The following is a 15,185-nucleotide window of genomic DNA, read 5'->3' on the forward strand; positions in this document are numbered from 1 at the left end:
GCATCACTGACCTGTTATTGATCTCTCTCACCTAGCTTAAGCTTGCTCGGGATCCCCCTAAGAAGTAGCGACGACCGCTTCGACTCGCCCGATGTTCTCCCTGCTCCCCGAGGGGAGACTAAGATTCGAGAACCACGAGCCGACTAGTTAAGGGCGAGGCCTCGCCCGTTAGCGGAATAAACCAGACTTTTCACTTCACCAGCCACGAACGGCCATGCACCACCACCCATCGAATCGAGAAAGAACTGCACGAGCGTCTGTCAATCCTGACGATGTCCGGACCGGGTAAGTTGCCCCGTGTTGAGTCAAATTAAGCCGCAGGCTCCACTCCTTGTGGTGCCCTTCCGTCAATTCCTTCAAGTTTCAGCCTTGCGACCATACTACCCCCGGAACCCGTAAACTCTCAGGTTGCCCGAAGCCGCCACGGACGGGTCCATAACCGCTGTTCTCGAGCCTCGTCCGCGGCCCGGTCGGCAGCGTTTACCGTCGGTACTACGACGGTATCTGATCGTCTTTGCTCCACCCACCTTCGTTCTGGATTAAGGAAGACGTCCGGGGCCAGCGCTTTCGCTTCGAGTCGTCCCGAGCGGATCACAAAATTTCACCTCTCCCCGCCCGGTACGCTCGCCCCCCACCGTTCCTCTCGAATCCTAGCTCTCCGGCGAAACCGACAGCGAAAGCGACGTCGCCAAGTCGGCCGGACCACCCTCCGGAAATGAGCATCCCCGCTTATTCCATGCACGAAATATTCAGGCTCGGGGTTTTAGCCTGCCTTTAGCACTCTAATTTTTTCAAGGTAGACAGAAAATGCGGCGGGTTCTCTCCCGCGAAGGAGAAAAACGAGGCAGGACCGCGAAGTCCACCTCGCCCCGCGCGCCGGTTAGGGACGGCCGAGAAATCGCCGGTCGGACCCGCAGCGTATCGCGCCCGACCGTGCCGCCTCCGAGATCCAACGACGAGCTTTTTAACCGCAGCAACTCCGATATAGGCTATTGGAGCTGGAATTACCGCGGCTGCTGGCACCAGGCTTGCCCTCCAATAGCTCCTCGCACACTCTTTTAAATTGCGCTCATTCCGCCCGCGGCGACCACTAAAGGGCCCCGCCACGTTATTTTTCGTCACTACCTCCCCGTGTCGGGATTGGGTAAGTTGCGCGCCTGCTGCCCTCCTTGGAGGTGGTAGCCGTTTCGCAGGCTCCCTCTCCGGAATCGAACCCTGATTCCCCGTTACCCGTCAACACCGTGGTAGGCAGGTCGCCGACCATCGCCAATTGATGGGACAGACACTTCATGGCAAAGTCGTCGGGGGCCCGGAAAGACCCCGCGATCGGCACAGTTATTCGGATTTCAACACTTGTCGCTTCGCCCCGTCGCTACTTTTGACGGTAGCTTCGCAGGCTAGGGCGATCTGGTATAGAGAATAAATGCCGTTTCCCCGCCTCGTCGAGAAACGAAAGGGGGGACCACGGTGCGTTGCATGTATTAGCTCTAGAATTACCACAGTTATCCATTAAACCGACCCGCTTTTCGCCAAGGAACCTTATCTGACTAATGAGCCGTTCGCAGTTTCGGCTCGCTCCCCGAAAGGAACAAGCCTGAACTTAGACTTGCATGGCTTAAGCTTTGAGACAAGCATATGATCACTGGCAGGATCAACCAGATAGCCTTCACGAGTTCGAGTGAGAGAGAACCACGAGTAAACGCCCCCAGTCGCAAGACACCCGTCTCCCGTTGCCGGCACAGGCGAGCAACCGAAGAGCGGGGGCGAGCTGGGGGGCGACCGAGCGGGAGGACAGTAGCCAGGACTGAACACCGCCGGCCTCGTTCGCTGCGCGCACTCCCAGGCGAAGAGGAAGACCCTAAGACCGCGAAAGTCGTCGGGCGATCCCTCGCTAGGCGTACGGAAGAACCGAGGTTGAGCCGAGACGGGCCACGACGAGAGCGCGGGAGACAAAAGCTCGAGCACACACCGCCGCCGCCACGACTCGGGATCTCTCCGCGCCGCGCCGCACAAACCTCCCCTCCGAGAAGAAGAAGGCAGGCGACCGCGCGGAGATGGTAGTCGAGACTCGCTGATTTGACAATCGGACGAGCCAGTCTGTCCCGCCGTGTAAGCGTACACTGGAACGTTTCGGGTCTGCCGGGAGGAGCCGAGAAATCAATCTCCGCACCGCCGACCGCCGCGAGCTGTGACCGGGCGCCGAGGAGTTTTTAGTTCCCCGGGTCGGCCTCGCTCCACCGTCTCCATCGAGTCTTGGATCGTACGAAAGTGCGCGGTGACTGGACGAGAGATCGGGCTAAACGATCCCCCGCCTTCCGACCGCTTCGCTGCCTTCGAAGAGAGAGAACCCCGGGCCGAAGAAGAAAAGGGCGAGAGAGAGAGAGCCGAACGCGGTCTCGGGTGCCATCCTTCCCCTCGAGCAAGCGGCGCGACGACGGTGACGAGAAGGGTAACCGGGAGCTGCACGAACACACACTCCCTAGCCTTCACTCAACCGCCGTGTACGCAACCGAGAGCAAGAGGAGACCGGCCAACCTTCCACCGCGAATCGCTCGTCTCAAGAAACTCGCCCCGACCAATTCTCCGCCAAAGTTCCCTACTGCCCCGCCGAGGACCGGCTGAGCTTCACCCTCCATGTAAGAGAAAACGCACTCGTTGGAAAGGTATACACATGCACCGCACCAGGTCTCGTCTCTCTCACCTACCTCCTATACTAGTGTTTCGCACTCGTTTGAAAGGTATACCGTCGTGCAAGAGTAGGTTTCGACGGGATTGTTTCGGCTCCCAGGGGCTTGCCGCCCTTCCAAATTCGTCTCTTGGCGTCCCTTCTGGCCAGGGACCCTCGCTGCAACAACTTTGGTCGGGATCCGTCAGCGCGTCGCCCCGCCAGCGGCGGGCGAATGTCCGGCGGGAAAAGCTCGAGAGCGCCGTTCGGCCGCCAAGCCGCGCCTCGGCCGACCCGAGCAATTCCGGCCGAGACGGGAAAAGCTCGTCAGCCAGCTTCAGCTTCGGCCGCCAATCCGCGCCTCGGCCGGCCCGCCCGAGCAATTCCAGCCCGACCCGACCGCCTCTCGGCCGCATCTCTCTCAAAGCCTCCAGACGGGCACTCTTGGACCGCGCCAGCCCAGCGGGTCTCGAGACGGCCAGACCAGGCGGCGGGAGGAAAAAGCTCGACAGCCAGCTTCGGCCGCCAATCCACGCTTCGGCCGGCCGGCCGGCCCGCCCGAGCAATTCCAGCCCAGCCCGACCCGACCGCCTCTCGGCCGCATCTCTCTCAAAGCCTCGAGACGGGCACTCTTGGACCGCGCCAGCCCAGCGGGTTCTCGAGACGGCCAGACCAGGCGGCGGGAGGAAAAAGCTCGACAGCCAGCTTCGGCCGCCAATCCACGCCTCGGCCGGCCCGAGCAATTCCAGCCCGACCGACCCGACCGCCTCTCGGCCGCATCTCTCTCAAAGCCTCGAGACGGGCACTCTTGGACCGCGCCAGACCAGCGGGTTCTCGAGACGGCCAGACCAGGCGGCGGGAGGAAAAAGCTCGACAGCCAGCTTCGGCCGCCAATCCACGCCTCGGCCGGCCCGAGCAATTCCAGCCCGACCCGACCGCCTCTCGGCCGCATCTCTCTCAAAGCCTCGAGACGGGCACTCTTGGACCGCGCCAGACCAGCGGGTTCTCGAGACGGCCAGACCAGGCGGCGGGAGGAAAAAGCTCGACAGCCAGCTTCGGCCACCAATCCACGCCTCGGCCGGCCCGAGCAATTCCAGCCCAACCGCCTCTCGGCCGCATCGCTCTCCCAAAGCCTCGAGACGGGCACTCGGCCGAGAGGTTCATCGGCCGTCTAGAGGAATTATTCCAGCCCGACCGCCTCTTCCCCGCATCTCTCTCCCAAAGCCTCGAGGCGGGCACTCGGCCGTCTAGAGGAATTATTCCAGCCCGACCGCCTCTTCCCCGCATCTCTCTCCCAAAGCCTCGAGGCGGGCACTCGGCCGTCTAGAGGAATTATTCCAGCCCGACCGCCTCTTCCCCGCATCTCTCTCCCAAAGCCGCGAGACGGGCACTCGGCCGTCTAGAGGAATTATTCCAGCCCGACCGCCTCTTCCCCGCATCTCTCTCCCAAAGCCTCGAGTCTAGAGGAATTATTCCAGCCCGACCGCCTCTTCCCCGCATCTCTCTCTCAAATTTCGGTTGCCAAGTCCCACCACCCACGGTAACACACCGATTGCGTGTAGGCACGGGCAATATTAAATTAAATTAAATCAAAATATTAAAGCCAACATCCAATCTCCTCTCTACCTCTACCTCTAGAGAGGAGCAGCAGGCAGAAGAAGAGTAGTGAAAAAACAAGAGCTCTGTCCGTCTGAAGCGGACAAATCTCCTAGTCGAGGGACAAGTCTCAACGCATCGCAGCCACAACAGGCCGCTCTACCGAGTACGACACCCCGACTCGCACAAACCCAAGTCGTCTGCAAGCAGATTTACCTGCCTTCGAAAGACACCTGCCGAAACACACAGGTCGGACACACACCACCCCGTTCGCCCGCGAAGGCGAAGTAGGGCCTAATCGTTCTGTCGCCGGTCTCAGAGAGGCAGACGCGGACGTCGTGGGACGGGATTCCGGCTTAGAGGCGTTCAGCCGTAAGCCCCAGGACAAAGGCAAAGCCGTCACACATTCATTCGAAGGGAGGGTGGGTGTACGAATAAGGAGACGAGTCGGTCACCAGGGCAAATAAATCAGGTCTAATGATCGAATTTATATCGAAATATTGTGTCTGAATGAGGAAACAATCACTACTCTGACCACCAATAAGTCCACATTTTGTGAATGCCCGTGTGTTAAGTGTTTTTGTACGTCGGTTTTACTTCTGTGTATCTCTGTGGGAAGTGGTTCTTCTGAGCTGATTCTTCTGTTACTGTTCAACGTCCGCTTCCCCTCAGGGTGATATCGCAGATAAGTTGCTTTATTTTACAACGCAGTTGTCTTTCCTGTGGGAGGAAACCGGAGTACCCGGAGTAAGCCCACGATGTTGAGAAGGGGCCCCTATCTCCAAGCTACATACGCCTATACCCGGGATCGAAACGACGACGGCAAGCCAGAGGTGACGGCCAGCTAGAGCTCTAAGCGCGACACTTTAAACCACTAGACCATCCCAATCCCCCAAGCTGACTCTTAATCATTCGTGGTTTATAAGGCGGTTGGGTGGCTGAGTGAGTGGTCTAACACATGTGCGGTCGATCCCACTATCTGCCCCCACTATCTGCCCCCACTATCTGCCATTGATGCATTTGTCAAGAGTTAGATTCACCTGCTAATTTTATACCTTTGTTTCCGATTTTAATTTTTAAAATAACAAAATTATGACCAGTTTAAACTTTATATCTTGGTTTATATGGCAAATAAGAGGAAGGGATAAGTAATCATGAAAACTACCACTTTCAAAACACATTTACATATATATAATCTTTTAGAGGCATTTAGTAACTGGTTAGAGTAGATGTCTTAACAAACCAGCGGTTGCCAGGCAAGATACGCCCACATTTTGCAAGAGATGGATAGAGAACAAGCTAAAAACAAAGGGGCCATAATCCAGAAAGTTATGGTCTGAAAAGCGAAAATATCGAAAGAGACTGAGATCTTTGGATTATAAAGATATATTTTAAGTTTCATCAGAATCGGATAAAAAAATGTGACCTCCACAATCTTTGTATTACAGTCATGTTCATACTTTTACACAAATTGCGTACAAGGAGTGGCCATTTTGTCTGGCAGTTTCAGTCAGATTTTTACGAAATTCGAACTCAACCTTCATTGATGTGTAACGGTGATATATTTAAACGGTTTTTAAAATTGAATACAAATTATGACTTCTTGCGATTTTTCGTACAATCAGGTGTCATAATCCTGGAAGTTACGTTAGGATATGCGCGATTATCGAAAGGAGCCAAGATCTTTACAATATAGACATAAAATTAAAACATGCATTTTTCGCACAATCAAGATCCATAATCCATGAAGTAATGGTCCGATACATGACAATATTGTCAAAACCGGTTAAAAATTGTCACCTGTAGAGTGTCTACAAACATATATTGGACGGACGGACAGGAGCGATGGCATAATACGCCCACATGAAAATGTTGGCGTATAAAAAGCATTATTTACTTACTCGTGTCCTGCTATTAGATTACAGCTCTGTGCTCTGATCATTTCAAGTTATATCCTCGAGTCAGAAGAAAAACTGCAGTAAATGTCAAGTACGTTTTCCACACTTTCCTTTTCGGGTTAATTAGGTCAATAATTAATGCAATCCTCTTCGTGAATGCCAACTTACACAACGCGTTTACAATCACAGACGAATAACAATAATTTCTTCTATCGTAACTAGAATTCCAACAACTGTCACAGACGAATCATCTCAGAATTGATTTCACTTTGTCATAATATGCATATTGTTACTCATAGTATAATGAGTTACTCGGGTGGTATATTAATACTCATTGTATAATGGGTTACTCGGGTGGTAATTATCCTGTTTAACATGTGATCTCAGATCCACTTATCTTGTATATCTCACTCTTCAGGTAGACACGCTTCGACCAACACCTTATTGTATCATGATCGATTAATAAACATTAAACTTATGAGTTGTTAAGGAGTTTACCAAGTATGAAGAGGTATAACACACTTTACATTTTCCGTTGGATGGATTATTATCGCTGCGTTGCCCGTTACGGGGTAATCGTTTCAGAACAACATAACATCACCAACGAATACTGTTTACAGAGCTTACGACCCAATTGAACTAAAATGTTTACTTTAAAGCTCGTCCATTTCTTCTCTGTAGAACGTTCTCACATGGTCATAGAAATAGCGGAGAAACGCTCGGGCTGCACGTGCAAATAGTCGCGATCTGCTAGACGCCCCGTGCAGAGATAGTAAACGGTCACAGAAACGGTTTTCGTAATAATTATATAATAATACAATTTTATACGCCCACATATTCATGTGGACGTAGATTATTGTCGCCCATGAACGTCTGTGTGTCCGTTCATATTTGTTTGTGGACAGTCTACAGGTTACAATTTTAATCCAATTTTGATGAAACTTGAAACATAGGTTTAACTCTTAACGCTCTCGGTCACTGTCGATGTTAGCATGTATTGGACCGTTACTTCATGGTTTTTCACCCCCGATTGTCCGAAAAATCACGTTTTTAGCGTGTGGACACTCGAGAGGTCACAATAATTATGTATATCCGATTTTGATTTAACTTGAAATGTACAGTGTTTATATCCCAACAAAGATCTGGGTTCCTTTCGATATTTGCGCATATGAGACCGTAACTTGTAGGATTATGACCCCTGATTGACACCAAATCGCGTTTTTAGATTGTGTACCCTCTAGTGGTCGCAATTGTTATCCGATTTAAAAATACATTTTTTAGATATATCACCGTAACACCATAATGACAGTTGAGTTCAAGTTTCGTGAAAATCGGACCGAAATTACCCGACAAAATGGCCCATTGCCGTAAAAGTATGTAATTCCAAGGTTGTAGACCCTCTTGGGGTCACCGGGCGGAATCTCTCATCCGTATTCCAGCACCCGGATTCGAAATGAAGTTAGCACACATATTCCTAGCCCCAATAAAAACCTAGATATAATTATCACGAAAATAATTGTTACCTTTATATTAGAATATAACATTTTAAGACATATTAATGCATATATATATGTAATAGCCCCCCCCCCCACACACACACACACACACGGACACACAAAAAAAACCAAAAAAAAAACATACTATTACCGTAAACATACTAAAATTTCGAACACTAGGCTAACGTAAGGGTTGGCTCACTGCGCCACCAAAGCTGGTTCGGGTGCTTTTTGATGCACCTTGGGCTTACCCCTTGTTCATTGAACCCACGAACACCGCCTCGAATCCGGATGCTAGGAACTTTGCGGGGGTATAACTCGATACGCCAACATAGAAAGTTAATGAAAATTGGCATGTTCATTGAAAATTGGCATGTTCATACCTTATCCATCTGTCGATTTGGTGCAATAAAGATCTTGGAGCCACCAAAGCTAGTTTAGAAGTTATTGTTTGCGCGAGCTAGTATAGAAGTTATTGTTTGCGCGATGAGCCTACGCTTACCTGATTCCCCCATAGTTTTAGTATGTTGACGGTGATATATCTCGAAAAGTCAGCATAGGAAGCTTTTGAAATTTTGAAATTTTGAAATTTTGTATTCTAGTAGTTTATTCATCCCTTGATTTCGTGAAACAAAAAACATTTTGCCTCCAAAGCTGGTTTGGGTGCCTTTTGATGCAGCTTGGGCTTACCCCTTGTTTATTGAACCCTCCAACGCAACCTCGAATCCGGGTGCTAGGAACTTTGCAGTGGTGTAACCCGATACGCCAACATAGAAAGGTAATGAAAATTGGCATGTTCATACCTTATCCATCTGTCGATTTGGTGCAATAGAGATCTTGGAGCCACCAAAGCTAGTTTAGAAGTTATTGTTTGCGCGAGCTAGTTTAGAAGTTATTGTTTGCGCGATGAGCCTACCCTTACCTGATTCCCCCATAGTTTTAGTATGTTGACGGTGATATATTTGGAAAAGTCAGCATAGGAAGCTTTTGAAATTTTGAAATTTTGTATTCTAGTAGTTTATTCATCCCTTGATTCCGCGAAACAAAAAACATTTTGCCTCCAAAGCTGGTTTGGGTGCTTTTTGATGCAGCTTGGGCTTACTCCTTGTTTATTGAACCCTCCAACGCAACCTCGAATCTGGGTGCTAGGAATTTTGCAGTGGTATAACCCGATACGCCAACATAGAAAGTTAATGAAATTTGGCATGTTCATACCTTATGCATTTGTCGATTTGGTGAAATAAAGATCTTGGAGCCACCAAAGCCAGTTTAGAAGTTATTGCATGCTCGATGAGCCTACCCTTACCCGATTCCCCCATAGTTTTAGTATGTTTACGGTGATATATCTCGAAAAGCCAGCATAGGAAGCTTCTGAAATTTTGTATTCTGAAATTTTGTATTCTAGTTGTTTATTCACCCCTTGATTTCGTGAAACAAAAAAGATTTTGCCACCAAAGCTGGTTTGGGTGCTTTTTGATGCAGCTTGGGATTACCCCTTGTTTATTGAACCAGTCTATATGTGTGAGTGCTCGTTTCAGAAGTTTTAGACAAATCGATTAAGCCTTTTAAAAAAAAGAGAAGGATAAGAAAATGAGCTGAAATAGGCGATAGAAATCGAAAAATGGCGGGAAAAGTTAAGAAAGATAACTTTGAATGAAACTTATATTGCTGGAATCAAACTTATATTGCTGGAATCGGATTGACCTATGCTGTTCGAATAATATTATGTGGGTCAAATTTAAAAAAGAAAAATTAAGGTGTCTTAAACAACTTTTTACCTTGTGTACATTAAACCGATGAACATTAAAGATTTCAGACGTTTTCGGTATACAGAGAACCTTCAAAATAGATTAAATGATATGATAATCGTGGAGAAATAGGAATGCCAGCTAGCCAGACTTAAGTCTTTCCACTTTTTACTCATTTCGAATCAAAATTATGGAAAAAAAAATACTGGAATTAAAATTATTTTGATTAACCTTTGAAGGCCTTTCTCCAAGGATTCTATAGCAATGTAAGTCCCGCAAAACTCATGTAGGGCATAGTAGCCTCTTGAGAAATAAGAGAAAGGAAGATATTTTATATTTCTAAAAAGAGACGAAATAAACATTATATTCAAATTAAATAAAACAGTCTATATAAAAAGGTTTTCTTACATTAAAAAAAATCTTTAATTTCACTTTTAGTTTGGATGCCCCGTTGAAATGGATGCCTGCGGGTTCGGCGCGCCCTCTTCCATCCCCTTTGCACGCCACTGCGTATGTATTTAATCTATGGTATTCTTCATACATTTATTTTGCTTTAACATGGTGTTGTCATTTTCATTTTGATTTATATCTTATTCCTAATTTTATTGAAAAATAAAGGAATTTAACTTTGTGACATGTAGTTAGATCTGACTATATACCATTTTGTAGTGTAGTAAGACGCATATTGTTTACGAAAACGGAAACCCGAAACAACTCACAAAATAAATGTTTCTAACGTAGTCGAGCACTCTGTGTTTAGCATATGCACACTATTTGGGTTATATATAGTGTCTTTTTCATACCAATATTAACCACTTTACATAAAAGTTATCTGGAAATGTTTTTGGTATGTCGACTGTCTTTTATCTGGCATAAGGGCGTATACCAACGGAAACATCTTGGTACCAATGAAAGCATGGATAGTGTATTGGTAATAAAGGGTTGGACAAATAGCGAAGGTTCCGTCGCAGAATAGGATATCGGCTGCTGCTAGTTGGTCGAGATTTTCTTGGGTGTAGAATACTAACATCTTATTCTGGTATTCTGCATGAAGTTTTCACCATTTTTTTTTTTATAACATTGAGGCAGTTCTACATCACATCGGTTCTTTGGTATAGTTGGTAAATTTTGGGATCTGCTTCTGAAACCCGTAAATCTGAAAAAATATCAAAAATATAAAACTATTATATTATATATATCTATTGTCAATATTTACTAACTTTCTTGGTATATATAGTGGAGTAGTGGATTTTAGTTGGGTTTTTTTTTCAAATGTTGATCTATTTCACTTACTGTTAATTTCTTCTTTGTAAACTGCTGGAATTGGCTTAGAATCTGCTTTAACCGATTCTTTCATTGCTGATAAAAACATGTCAACTTTTAATTTGGATGGATCAGCTTGATGATTATGGATGTTTCTGTAGGTAGTAACCAGGTCATTTCTGGTATTGCAAGTAGCAGGGCATTCTCGAACAGTACAACTCCAGTGATTGGTGGCTCCTCTTCTTGTCTTAACACTAAACTTATAATTATCATAAACTAGGCTTCGAGTACCTCTCGAGTTTGGAATGAATCTAACGTTTACCTGTACATTAGCCATTTTGGAATGACATACAATTTGAACTTTCAACTATTTAATAAACTTTTATCATAAACAGTGTTCATCGTAATTAAGTATAAAATTAAACTGACATATGAACGAAATATCAGACAGTGATTTATAGTTCACACATGTCATAGGTTAAATTGAACTGTTCATGCAATAATTAAAACAGAGTATAACTCATTAATCTATAACTAATCCCTCATCCCTAATTAGTAGGGTTTTCATTCTATTACAAACCGCCATTGATCCATTGATCCGTCGATCTTAAATGCAATTTTTCACCTGTATGTTACTTATACATGCCGAGATTAATTGTGATATATTTTTTATCTTATTCTGCTCGTAATATTGGTGCAATCTTTGATAGTTTTATGCTTATGGGAGCTCAAGTAAATAATATTTGTAAACTGTGCTATTTTAATATCAGAAGTAAGGTAAAATACGTAAATTTGTAACTGTAGAGGCCACTAAGTCACTTGTTAATTCTCTGGTCACTTCTCGATTAGATAACTTTAATTCACATTTAGTTGGTTTACCTTTAAAGCATTAACTTTGATGTACAAATTGTCTTTACATTTTACTTATTTCAATTAATGTAATCAATGAAAGAGACATTTTAGCAGAGCATTTAATATTTGGAATGATACACTTACATAAATTCATAACTTCGCTAAACTAAAGAAATTTTGCAGAACCATGCCTCTTTAAAGCGGCATTAGGTAAGATCAGATAAAGAGCTGAGAGTCGAATCTCGCTATAATAGTTAAAAAAATAGATAATGAAAACAGAACATTTCGAAAATTTCTGTCAAATTACTTCACTCTGAGCCAAGATATAATAACAGGCAGCCTCGATTGTTGTTAGTACAGTTTTTACCAAAATAAACAATGTCTCGATTATACATTTCTACTGTAACCGCATCCATCAGAAATCCACAAAATATCGCAGGCATCCCATGGCATCGAGAGTTCATTATGGTCTTGGTAAGTTAATTAAAGTCTAATTTATAATCTATATAACATTTCAGGCCTATAAAAAGATTTGCAATATGCAGATTTAGCTCTTGCATGATGAATGTTTCAGTGCATTGCTAGAATTAGAACGTAATTTGATATAAAAAATTGTGTAATGTGATGGCCCCAGCACTGATATTAAAGTCTTTAACTCAGTATCATCTAAAGTCTTTGACATTGAAAACACGAATTATTTGTCAATTTAAATCAACGTGGATGCTGTGCTCTTACCGGGGAAAGATGGGCTTCTGATATCCAATATTTAAGACAAAATAAACATTTTACTATTGGTACACGAATCGTGTACCATAATGCCTTTTCAGCGCTATTTGCAACAAGAGTCTCGAAGAACGAGGGTAAGCATATTCCACTAGTCAGTTCAAACGGTGACCTCATATTCTTATCTGAGAGTGTGCGCAATAAATAATGTCGGTGTCGACTGGAATAACAATGCGCTATTCGATTGAGACTTCTGGCGTATATCGCCGAACATAATTGATTTTAAACACGGAAACGATCAAATGTAAATCAGTTTATATACATTCATATTACATTATTAATGTTACGACCCATTTGTGTCAATTTCTATGTCCCAAATATTAGTGATTTAGCTCCTTTAAGTTTAGTGACGTCTTAACCCGTATTCCAGTACCCGTATTCGAAATGAAAAGAAATGAAATGAAATGGGGTTTAACGTCCTACTGTTCTGCTCCTATACCGGGCTAATGAAGATGGGCATACGCCATACAGCGTGCAGTGAGGGAAATTTTGCCCGGGGAGCGGCACTATGGCCTACTCTTATATCAAATTCCAACTGCCAAGGGATCTTTTACATGCACGCCAGTGTATACACGGGTCCTCGGTTTTTCGTCCCATCCAAACGACTAGACAGCTGTCCTTAGCGCCAATAAAACCTTATATTATCACGAAAATAATTGTTACCTTTATATTAGAAAATTACATTTTAAGACATATTAATGCAACAGACAGGGTTTGGGGCGTTTGGAAAAGTGGACCATGAAAAATTTATGAGAAACATTTTCTTTTTATTTGCTGTAACAATAATTATAGTTTATCCTATCATCTTGTAAGATCTGGGGAAAATATATGGTACAAAATTTTATTCTGTGGTGTTTTTCATCACAAGAGTTCCACAATATATTGGACTTAAAAAAAAAATCATTTCTTTCTTTCCAAACTTTCTTCTCAGACCACAAGATAAAAAAAAAAAATTTTATGCAAAAATTTCCTCTGACTTCCCCACATATCTGTGTGGTATCACATTCCACAAGATTTTCGACTAAGAATAATTCTGATAGAGTGTTTTGGGTCTGTGGTGTTTTTACCACAAGAGTTCCACAAGATATTGGTCTTAGAAACAAAAAATCATTTTTTTCCAAAATGTCTTCTCAGACTCTCTATATGTCTGTGTGGTACCACATTCCACAAGATTTTTCAATTATCAGAATTATTCTAAGTCGAAAATCTTATGGAATGTGGTACCACACATGCACATAAGGAGGTCTTAGAAGAATTTCTAGAAAAAAATCCAATATCTGTTGGAACTCTTGTGGTGGAAAATACCAAACACTCTATCAGAATTATTCTAAGTCGAAAATCTTGCGGAACTCTTGTGATTAAAACCCAAAACACTGTATCGAAAATCTTGTGGAATGTGGTACCACACAGGCATATAGGGAGGTTGGAGAAGGAATTTTTGGGAAAATGATTTTTTTTCTGAGTCCAATATCCTGTGGAACTCTTGTGGTCAAAAACACCACAGACCCAAAACACTCTATGAAAATTATTCTAGGTCGTAAATCTTATCTTGTGGTATAAAATACCACAGACCGAAAACACTCGAATCCGGGTGCAGAACCCTTTTTTTATTATTATTATTTTACTGATATACTTTTACATGTCTTTTATATGTTGTGGTTTCTTTACAAGTGTACTGAAAAACTTTGACTTGTCTTTTATGGTATCTTATAAGTTTACTAATATACTTTTACATGTCTATTATATGTTATGGTTTTCTTTGCTTATACCTTATTTTTTTTATTTGTAAAGAATCTATTCACTTGTTCGAATTGTATCACTGTAAAAGCGCCATAGAGCAACTGTTTCCAGATGGATTTTGGCGCTATATAAGTTTAATAACTTATTTAAATTATAATAAATTATATAACTCAAAACGCCAACATAGAAAGTTAATGAAATTTGGCATATGCATACCTTATGCATCTGTCCATTTGGTGAATTAAAGATCGTGGAGCCACCAGAGCTAGTTTAGAAGTTATTGTGTGCGCAGTGAGCATACCCTAAACCGATTCCCCCATATTTTTAGATTGTTTACGGTAATATATCTCGAAAAGCCAGCATAGGAGCTTTCTGGAATTTTTAAGTCTAATAATTTATTCATCCCTTGACTCTGTGAAATCAAAAATTAACATTTTGCCATCAAAGCTTGCATGGGTGCTTTGTGATGCAGCGTGGGCGTACCCTTTGTTTATTGAGCTCCCGAACCTCGGATCGAACCCGGGTGCTAGGAACTTTGCGATTGCGATGATGAAACTGGAAACGTAAAAATCTTGGAGCCACCAAAGATAGTTTAGAAGTTATTGTGTGCGCAGTGAGCCTACCCTAACCCGATTCCCCCATAGATTTAGTTTGTTTACGGTAATATATAACATAGGTGGCTTCTGGAATTTTGCTGTCTATAGTTTATTCATCCCTTGATTCTGTGAAAATAAAAAAAAAACAAAAAAAACATTTTGCCACCAAGGCTGGTTAGGGTGCTTTGAGATGCAGCGTTAGCCTAGTGTGTGATATTTTAGTATGTTTACGGTGACAGTTTGGAGTTTTTGTTTGTCTATTACATAAATATATAGCCTACTTAAAGTGTTGTTTTATCATGTAAAGCTAACAATTATTTTCGTGTTAAATATATAGCTTTTTATTGGCGCTAGGAATATGTTTGTTAACGCTATTTCGAATCCGGGTGCTGATATACGGGTGAGAGATTCTGCTCGGTCTTTGACTTTACTTCTAGCTAGAGCGCTGGATTATCCTGACTACGCACACCTACTTTTGTTTTGTTGTTTCTAATAAAATGAAATAAGCGCGAGTTTTCATTGGTTATAGTGTCATGTGATCATTTAAA

The sequence above is a fragment of the Patella vulgata genome, chromosome 1 (genome assembly GCF_932274485.2).
Source record: "Patella vulgata chromosome 1, xgPatVulg1.2, whole genome shotgun sequence".
Lineage (NCBI taxonomy): Eukaryota > Metazoa > Mollusca > Gastropoda > Patellidae > Patella > Patella vulgata.